The sequence below is a fragment of the Triplophysa rosa genome, linkage group LG23 (genome assembly GCF_024868665.1).
Source record: "Triplophysa rosa linkage group LG23, Trosa_1v2, whole genome shotgun sequence".
Lineage (NCBI taxonomy): Eukaryota > Metazoa > Chordata > Actinopteri > Cypriniformes > Nemacheilidae > Triplophysa > Triplophysa rosa.
In genome coordinates, this window is record NC_079912.1 from 20,240,366 (window position 1) to 20,250,679 (window position 10,314).

Here is a 10,314-nt window from a genome sequence, read left to right on the forward strand (position 1 = left end):
GCAGCACAAGCACAAGTTGGCACTGTGTGGCAATATCGGTGGTCTCGTCGGCCTGGATGGATAGAAAATCGCTGTTTTGTGCTTCTTGGATTATGTGTTCCCTCATAACAGACAACATACAGTCCAACAGCTCGTTCTGCACGGTTTTCGAAGTTCCCTTAAACACAGAGGCATTCTCGAGGTGCTCTTTCAAAACTCCATCAAGAGAAGCAACAAAGTCGACCAAGCCACGGAATATCCCGAGGTTGTCTGAGCTCTCACTCTCATTGTGGCCACGCAAAGCCAGCTCAAATGCACCACAAAATTTTACACAGTCTATTATTCTAGACAGGATGTGTCGGTTTTTTGTGACCTCTTCATTGTGCCTTCTAATGCCAATCCTGTAGCCTTCATCTAGCTGTTCAGCAATGCTAAGCTTCCCAAAAAACTGGAGCCTCATAGCGTTGTCAAGATGGCTGCGGCTACTTTCATGTCGCTTGCACTTATCAGAGAGATGTTTTAAATCGCAAACCCCTATTGTTGTCCACAACGTTTCGGTGCCAAGACTTTGAAACAGCAAACAGGGAAAACAATAAAAGGCATGACTTACATCGCATCCAGCTAACCAACTCCGTTTTCCATAAGAAGTGCCGGAAAAGCACCGAGTGTAAGATCGACCGCGATCACTTGACTGCTGCTGAATTTGCAAGTTGGGTCGATCTGGTCCAAGCTCCTTGATCTGTTTTTTTTCTTCATCTGAACGCCTTTGGAACGGGTATTCTTGTAAAGATAAAACCGAATTTTCTTTCATCTCGAGATAATTTCGCTTGCTTCCACGTTAATCAGTACCTGTCAGTCAAGTGACAATTTGCTGAGCGGTAATGAGAGGCGTTAAGAACGGTCCAATCACATGAGGCCAAAAATATAAAAACAATATTGATTCGCTTACAACAAAAGTGGGAGGACTCTGCGCCCCAAGGACGATTTGAAACAAGCCAATTAGAGCTCAGCCTCAAATCACATGCTTTTCAAAAATGTTCGTGCCTACATACACACTCGTTTGTCCGGCGCCCCGCACACGTATGAACAAAATACAATTTTGATTTTTTGATTTTTTAATAAATGATAATATGACTAACAGTGGAATAGTACGACTAAATTATTTTATTACGTTATTAATTTGCGATATATATTAAACTTATTGTTGGCATATTAAAGTAGCTTTCTTCTCTGGATAACTTTAAGGGGGCGGCGCCCCAGCGCCCCCTATTGACCGGCCACCACTGCTCTTTACAGTGTCGTGTTGGCACCCTATTTAACCCAGAAAAACGAAGTGTTCTGGTACTGGTAGGGAACGGGCTCCTTTTCTTTTTTTCTTTTGATCTTTTCTCCTGTTTGGCCACAGAGAGTGAGGAAGGGCAGCGACGTGTCTTTATTTTTACCTTTTTTTAAAAGGTAAGCCAGTGTCTACAAAAAAAAGAGTATTTTTTTGTTTGTTATTTTGTTTGGGCCCGCTCCTGAGGTAATAATTAAGTTTGAACTGATTAATTTCTTTTGTCTTAACTGACACTTAAAGAATAAACCGGCGTCCTAAAAACGCCTTAAAACAAATTTACTGTTGTGATTTTTGAGACGAGATTGTTTTCAATTTTATCACTCTTATTGTACGTCCTCTCATACCCCTATATTTAAACTGGGCACGTAACAATTGGTTTTATGTATTATTTAACACAGTATGTGCGGTCGATTCTGGTTTATGACAAAGAAATGCTTCTAAGCCTACAACCTTTTACAAACGACCTACTGCTCCAAGCACGAAATGGCTCATATTACTCACCTCCTCCATTTCTGATGTCAGTACCTGGCTACTTGCGCCGCTGGCCATGCTCCCTACCGGCCAGGAAGCGTCGGAAACGACGTGGAAAATGAGGTGGCCGTGCCGTTAAGCTGAAACTTTACCTGGCTCTACAACGTGGGACACGGTCTAGCCGAGGTCTCCACGGGAAGGGCTGGGTGGTGAATACTTCATCCGCTGGCGCTCCATGGATCCAGTGCGAAATCGGATTATTACATTGTCTCCGTCTTCGGATGCCTTGCTTCCTGCTTACGGCTCACCTCAAGTCCATCGCGGAGGAGTGTGTCTGAAGCATCTTCGATCTCTTTCACGGGTAGAGACTTTGGAGGTACCGTTCAATAATCCACCTCGGCATAGGATGGCACTGCTAAATGCCAGGTCAGTGGTAAATAAGTTGGTTATTATTCAAGACTTTTTCTCGTCGCGGGATTTGGATCTCCTATTTATTACGTCGTGGATCTCAGCCCGTTCTCTGAACTGTTACCCCCAAATTGCTCGTTTTTAAACTCGCCTCGTAAATCTGGTCGTGGGGGAGGCCTGGTTTCCATTTTTAAAGACTGTTTTTCTTGCCGATCTATTCTGAACAATGACTACCAGAGCTTTGAGCTGCAGCTCTTTACTCTAGACCTGAAATTTCCACTGTTATTTGCCCTGATATATCGCCCTCCAAAATACAATACCAACCTTTTTAAATGAGTTTGCAGACTACTTGGGGAATATTACGACGAAATATGATAAACTGCTGATCCTGGGTGATTTTAATGTTCATGTTTGCTGCTCTGGGGACTCCTTAGCCAAGGAATTTACCACTCTGCTAAATGTATTAAATCTAGAGCAACATGTAACTGTCCCCACTCATCAGTTGGGTCGTACACTTGACCTTGTGCTGACACACGGCTTCTCTCTTTACGATCTTGAGATTCTTGAAAATGGGTTTTCTGACCATAAATCTGTGTTGTTCTCTGTTCCTGGGGTTTCAAACACTCATAACGTCACTAAACTCTCCCGTCAGTCTCGTTTAATCACCTCTACTAGTAGCAATGATTTCTCTGTGTTTTTTTCCGAAGCCATTAAATCAGTCAATGTTAGTTCAAGTGACTTGAGTGCAGAGGAGCTCCTACTCAGGCTAAACTCTACGTGGGCAGGTGTCCTAGACTCAGTTGCTCCTATAAAATCTTCAAAATTCAAACCCAGATCCGAGCCCTGGATTGATGACCATACTCGCTCCCTGAGGCAGATTTGTAGGAGAGCGGAGCGAAAGTGGAAAAAGGACCGGCTCCAAATTTCTTTTGAAGTTTTAAGAGACTCTTTAATCATATTTCAGAAGGCTGTTAGAGCAGCGAAATCTAGATATTTCACAGAAATTATCGACAAGAACTACTACAGACCTAGAACTCTTTTTTTTAAGTTTTTAATCCGACTGTGTGTAAATTCCCAGATGTGCCTGAAATGTTGTGTGATGACTTTCTCAGATTTTTTATAAATAAGAATACTGAGATCAGATTGGGGATATCTCCACCTGCCCTTGACCCTTCTGTGTTTTCTGCTAGTTCTGCTGGGTTCAATCAGTTCGAACAAATTTCTTTTATACATCTTCAAGAATTAGTGTGTCAGCTAAAGCAATCTGGGTCTTCCACCCTTTTTCTTGAAACTCGTTTTTGATACAGTAGGCCCCTATCTAGTTACCCTGATAAATCGATCTTTGGAAACTAGTAACGTGCCGGATGCGTTGAAACATGCCACAGTTCATCCTTTGCTTAAAAAGACGAATTTAGATCCTGCTGTCTTAGCCAATTTTAGACCCATCTCTAATTTACCTTTTATTTCAAAGATCCTAGAAAAAGTAGTCTCGCAACAAATACAGGCATTTTTAGCTTCAAAAAGTATCACTCGACTGAAACGGTCCTTCTGAAGGTCTTAAATGATATTTTACTGACAGGCAATTCTGGGGATCATTCTGCGCTGGTGCTCCTGGACTTGAGCGCTGCTATTGACACTGTGGACCACACTATTATTCTCGCTCGCCTAGAGCACTGTGCGGGTGTAGCGTTGTGGTGGGGAAATTTAACAGGACAATGCACCCCTACCAAGATCACAATGTACTAGATAGAGCAGACTACGCCACCCCGTAAAAGCGGGGAAATAACTACCCAAACTAAGGGCACACAGGTTCGTGGGTCAAGAATGAAGGGGAGACGTGGGTAAAATGTACAAAAGTTTTATTCAAGCCTACGAGGAGTAGATATACAATAAATATAAAAATATTGATATTCCCGAGGTTGCCCAATTGAGCTAAAAATCACTCTTTGCACTTCACACAGGGATCAATAAACAAACAAAACAGGCCAAGGCCTACCAACAGGAGGGTAGGCTAGCTGAAGTGAGAATCCTAAAATTACACACGTGCATACACGCGCACACACGCGCGCACACACACGCACGCACGCACGCGCACACACGCGCGCACACACGAGTGAAAAGTGGTTAGAAGCAACACAGCACTCCGCTTTAGTATGGCACCACCAATAGTCAACATCAGCTAGCCTCCCAACCCCAGGGCCTATCAATGCCTGCAACAAAAGAAAACAAAAAGAATCAAACCTCTTAACTAAACAAAAAACCCCAAGATTTATAATAATAATAATACTAATAATACTACGAGACAACTGAAAATATTGAATAACGGAATACAAAATCAATTAAACAAATCAAGAGACCAACTTAAACTAAACAGAAAATCAAGATTTAACATAATAATAATAATAATAATAAATTATTATTTTACACAACTGAAAATAATGAATAACAGAATACAAAAAAACCATTACACAAATCAAAAAGCAAACTCAGAAAACCTAAAGAAAACTCGAACAAAAACAAATAACTGGCACAAAGCCTTTCCAATTCGAGCCCAGGAAACCACTATCAAATTGATTGGTAAGTGGCAACGTCACAGAGTAGAAAGACGTTCGAAGTAACGTCAGTAGGGCGACATCATGATCGCCAGTTCACACAGTCAGTAGCGTTGAAATAAGACCAAATAAAGAGACAAGCAACAAAGTAGCGAAGCAACGCAACACAGCAGCAAGGTAAACGGCAGCCAGGTAAACGGCAGCCAGGTGAATGGCAGCTAAACAACAGCATCGTCCTCCTATAACGCTGAGCGCACATGGCCCAGCTTCTCCAGAAATACAGACATGTCGTAGAAAAGCATCAGTTTACTATAAAAGAAACGCAACTATTAATAAAAAATTTTTTTTAAAACCCCTCACCTATTAATACGAGAAGAGATCGATAAACATACCAGAAACTAGTCGTCACACCACCTAAACCATACAATTGCTCACCGCACAGATCATGGCAGACGAGCGAATGGTACAGCAGAATGGGAATATGAAAACTACAATGAATGAAGCACATGTTAGCATAGCCGTTAGCATAGCCCTAATACAAACGATCACAACTACAGCGCGAGGTTAACCTACCTGAGGATAGTGGACAGCCTGCACCCAACCAAAGCATTGAATGAGCTACGCCATCAGCTAGCCCAACAGCTACCAGCCAAACACACCAAACAGTGACCGTGCACTCTACGAGGGCTGTTCCAGCAATGACGCACCCCAGGTGACATAACTCCACCCTTAAATAGCCAAGGGACATTTGCTGATAGGCCATCACTAATGGTAGCCACACCCCAAATGCAAACACACGTATCACATCATCAACACTGCCACACAGGCATAAAAGCATGTGCCCTTGATTGGTTTAAATCTTACCTCTCGAATCGTAGTCTTAGAATAAATATTGGTGATTCCTTTTCAGAGGTGGCCTCTCTGTCATGTGGTGTTCCCCAGGGCTCCATTTTGGCTCCCATTCTTTTTTCCTTGTATATGCTCCCATTGGGCTCTATTTTTAGGAAACACGGGCTGTCGTTCCATTGCTATGCAGATGACACGCAAATCTACCTGCCCCTAAAACAGAGCTAAAATAGTTTGGAAGCAGTCATGGCTTGCCTGTCGGATGTGAAAGCCTGGTTATCCTTAAACTTCGCAGTTTGCAGTTAGTACAAAATTCAGCTGTGAGGCTGTTAACAAACACTAAAAAACGAGATCACATCACCCCAATGCTACGTTCCCTGCATTAGCTTCCTTAGCTTTCTTAAAATTCTCCTTATAGTGTTTAAATCCTTACACGGTTTGGCCCCCTCCTATCTTTCAGACTTACTGGTTGAACATCGGCCCATTTTGTCTCTCCGGTCATCAAACCAAAGCTTACTGTGCATCCCAAAGTCGAGGTTGAAGTGCAGAGGTGACCGTGCCTTTTCAGTTGCTGCCCCTAGACTGTGGAATTCCTTGCCCCTCAGAATCAGATCTGCATCTTCTTTATCTGTTTTTAAATCAATGTTGAAAACGGAACTTTTTGACTTTGCTTTTTGTAATTAGGAGCTTTTAATTTATGTATTTTTGTTTGTTCTCTTGAAATTCCTTTCTTTTGTGCAGCACATTGGTCAACCCAGGTTGTGTTTAATAGTGCTATATAAATAAAGATGACATTGACATTATTGCTGTATCCTATATACAATACAGGCGATTAATCATCTGTGTAACTTTAGACGCGCTGTTGTGCAAAATACCGTGGTAATGTCTTATCAATACCACCAAAGACAGCTTTGGTAATGCGATTCTGCCATTTTTTTCTCTTATCAAACCATTAGCATCAGGGGCGCATCCATTTTCTGCCCAATGTTTCATGTCTCCCTGTGTGGGTTGACTTTGCAAAATTTTCAAATCTATGTCAGGAACGCATGATACATGTGCAAACATCATTGTTTCTACGTCCCTACTCTGCGCTCTCTGATATGGGGAAAACTCTGCATGTTCCGTGGCCCATTTGGCCATTTAATCAGCATTTCTGTTGCCAACAACGTCTGGTTCATCTCCTGACGCATGTCCCTTGACCTTCACTACAGCTAGTTCAGATGGCAACATTACAGCTTGTAATAAATCTCCCACCAACTCTTCATGTGATATTGGTTTGCCTTCAGATGTCTGAAAATTCCGTCTAGTCCAAGTCGGGGCGAAGTCTTGAACGACCCCGTACGCATATTTGCTATCAGTATAGATGGTGGCTCTTTTGCCTTTTGATAACTCACAGGCTCATGTTAATGCAATTATTTCTGCAGCCTGTGCTGAGTTATGGTTCAGGCGATATGCCTCCACCCTCTCACCCTCCTGTGTCACAATGGCATATCCAGACAGATACACTCCATCAGACGGTCTTGAACATGAGCCATCGATATACACTGTAAAAAGTAATAATTGAATCTACTTAAAGGCGCAGTTCTTGAAAATCAGCGGCCACTAGCGTATTATAGTTTTGCAACGAATCTCCCTTTCGAAGTACGACAGTGGCCGCAACAGTAAAAAAAGATGTCGTCTACTGAGACAGCGGATAGCAGTGATACAAGCAACGATGTTTCTTTACAAAGGTAAGGCAATATATTAACGTAATTAATCATTTAACATGTATTCTATTGCGAAAGTTACTGTTACAATTCTATAATTTCTAAATATTTCTTGCGTGCTATCTAGTACACGCTGAGAGTAGTGAAGTAACTAAAGTTAGCTAATCGTAAATAGCAACGCTGTTCAAAGCGTTTGATCTGACAGCGACATAGGCAGTTAGGTGTAAGTTAGTAGACGTTTGTCTAACCCTTTGTAAAGTCAGGAACAACCGGAGTACGTACCGCAGGGACGGAAAAACATTATTATTCGGAGGTTATATGGCCATTTGTATAAAATGCTAACGTTACAGTTTCAACAAAACGGTTGTTTGGTAAACATTGAAAAAGTGGAAACATTGAAAATGTTGAATTATCTTACCAGTCTAGCAGAAAACAGGCAACTTCGGCGTCGCCTTGAAAACATTTGTCTTTCAACAGTGCCTTCCATCTGGTAATAGATACACCGATGTTTATCCTGGATTTCTGCCGCCGTTTGTCTCTAATTCGTCTGGCAGCATCACGTTTGCGCTTCTTTGACGACGGAGATTCACGCTCTGTCAGCTCTTGTGCACAATACGCATGGTCCTCCATTTTATCAAAACTTCTAAGACAGAACAATCAATTGCTTCAGACGACGACTACTCCTCCTTCTCTCCGTACTACGACTTACTACTTTGTGCATCTTCAACTCAGTGATGACGCAAGCTGCGTCTACAAAAACACACGAAGAAGACCAACATATACGAAACGCGCTCTGTAGAGTTGTTTGTCCGTTAGAGCTTACTGTACAAAACATGGCTGCGCAACATAACAAATTCCATGTAGATAGGCCCGATGCCTATGTAGATACAACTGGTTTATTCTAAGGTAATAAAAACATAACTTTTCATTACGTAAGGTTTTTATACACATCTAAAGACACAGTTTTGTATGTTATATTGCATTTCTGTTAATAGATCATACAAAACATCCCGCACTGTACCTTTAAGAGGATCTTGTAAATTTAACTGATTTTGTAAACTTTGTTGAGTTTACTTGATTATGTTGTGTTGAATGAACTTTTAGGAGGATTAAAGAGTTAAACTAAACAATTTAAGTACACTGTACTTTAGAGCATAGAGTGAGTCTTACTAAAGGCCTGTTTACCAAATATGGTGCCAAAGGTGTTATTAAAAATAATACATTCCATAGTGAATACAACTATATATATATATATATATATATACAGTATATATATATATATATATATACATACACACACATGCGCACACGCACGCAAACGTATGTTCTGATTCTTGTCTTTCTCACAACCAACAACAAATTATCTTAAATAACAACCTATAGGATATAAAATTATTGCAAGCCCATAATGATCGATATACGTCATCCTCATTGTATCAGAGTTTGAATTTTATAGGGCTTTTGTAATTAAGTTCCAGCATAGAACAAAACTTAATACGTGTTCATGTATTGTACTGTTTTTGTAACGTCTTCAACACATTTTTGATCACACGTGGCGGAGTCTATGGCAAAGCGAAAGTGCACATGCTAGCACAGGTAACCGTAGCCGATGGAAGACAGCGAGGCAGAGACAAAGAACTTCACATCTTCAGGATCTGGCAGCACAATTAGGTATGGTGGTGACCTTCTCATGAATCTCATTCTAATCGTGTATTTAGTCGTCATTGTATTGAGCATAATAAGTTAAGTAAGAAAGTATTACGCGGATGGATGAGGAGGCAACTAGTTTTCCGTCTAGTAACTTACTCTCTAACCGCCATTTGAGCCCAGTGACTAACAAACTAAATTACAAACGTCGATTTTCACCGAATATTTGATTTTATGTACAGTTTGTAAACTATTATAATCCGTGGTAAGTGTGTGGAGCATCAATATTGATACCGCGCAGCTTACTTTGCACGTGATGCTATTTACGAATTATGATTGTTCCATTAATAAGTAATTATTCATTGTAATTATTTTTTCCTGTTTTGTGTATGTTTAATTTGGAGGTGTAAATTCGGCTTGTTTAGGGCTCAGATGTTGAAACACTACAGTAGAAAAGAACTGATGGAGAGGGAACCTGCTGTGAAGGATACAGTGGAAAGGTGGCCAGCGCTCTTTAAGGAGAGTCAGGGTAGTAAATATTCTTGTATTGTTTTGGGTTCATATTGTATCATTAACTTGTTCTATAGAAATAAAAGAGCATAAAAGGTAATTTATACTTTTACATTTCAGTGAAAAGTGAATGCTTAATTGCTGATTGTCACTGTTTTTAGATTCTGGCAGAGTTCACTCTTATATCTGGCAAAGACCTACAAACCTAATTATTTCAAGAACTGGACTGTTGACATCTCAGAGCCAAAGGGGGAGACATTGGCTCTAAACTTAAGAAGATTCTGCAACAGAATTTCAACATTCAACATTAAAAATAATGTAAGCTCCACAGACTCCTGTAGCGGTTTTAGCTAATGTTATTATATTGATGAGCAAAGCTCACAAATATGGTTCTCCACCAGATCTTTCAAGATTCAATTCAATTTTATTTATATAGCGCTTTTCACAGTGTGCATTGTTCCAAAGCAGCTTTACAGGAGAAAATAAGAAAAACTGAAAAACACAAAAAGGTAAAAAAAACAGCACAATGCATGGTGTTTATAGAACAATCAAGATTATTCTAGTAAATAGTATCTAATAAATGCAGTCTCCCGGTGGTTTATTTAGCATATTTTGCATTAAGTGAATGCTTGGCTAAAAAGATGTGTCTTTAATCTAGATTTAAATTGGGAGAGTGTGACTGACCCTCGAATAGTATCGGGGTCGCTATTCCAGAGTTTAGGTGCTACGTATGAGAAAGCTCTACCCCCTTTGGTGGATTTAGTTATTCTAGGTGTTATCAAAAGTCTGGAGTTTTGAGATCTTAGAAAGCGTGATGGGTTGTAGTGTGGTAGAAGCTCTGTTATGTAGGTAGGGGCTA